Below are 710 nucleotides of genomic sequence, written 5' to 3'. Positions count from 1 at the left end.
CTGAAGATTTCGGTTTTGTATTTGGGCTTTGAACTTAAACTGTACTTTACCCATCTCTTGGAAAATGAGAAATGTGATTGAACCCAGGGCATTTCCATCTTACCTCACCGCAAGATCCGATTTTTTTCCAACTCCCACATCATGAGGCAGGAGTATGGTACATTCAAAGCCAGTGTAGCCAATATACATAGATTGTGAATCAAAAAACTACTGAGCAGGAGAAATGGCTAACAGGTTAATAGCACTGGCTGCTCTCCCATAGGAGCTGGGTTTGAATCCCAGCACATGATTTTAGGCAGACAATCATTCTTACCTCCAATTCAAGGGACCTGAAGCCCTATCATATCATTCTTTCACAATGAGTTTATAGGGCTGGAGAGATGGCTCAGCCATTTAAGGCTAGGCTCACAACCAAAAATTTAAAAATGAATTTGTCGAGTATGCAGATATACATGCAAGCAAGACACCCATTTCTTTGGCATTAAAAATATAAAAAAAAAAAAAAAAAAAAAAAAAAAACAGCAAGAGAAAGAAACTTGATATCTCCTACTTAAAAAAGTACAACTTTTAGAAGAACTTCTAAGCTTGTATATGTGCTGTCTACTATTTCAGATTTTCATCCTTGAATCTTATTTGAATCTAAACATGTATTTCATTTTTCAAATATAAAATTAATTTGGATAATTTTGAAATCACCAACATGTTAAATA

The sequence above is a fragment of the Phodopus roborovskii genome, unplaced genomic scaffold, assembly GCF_943737965.1.
Source record: "Phodopus roborovskii unplaced genomic scaffold, PHOROB, whole genome shotgun sequence".
NCBI classification, from domain to species: domain Eukaryota; kingdom Metazoa; phylum Chordata; class Mammalia; order Rodentia; family Cricetidae; genus Phodopus; species Phodopus roborovskii.
The sequence above is the reverse complement of the archived record's forward strand: the minus strand, read 5'-3'. Positions refer to the sequence as shown.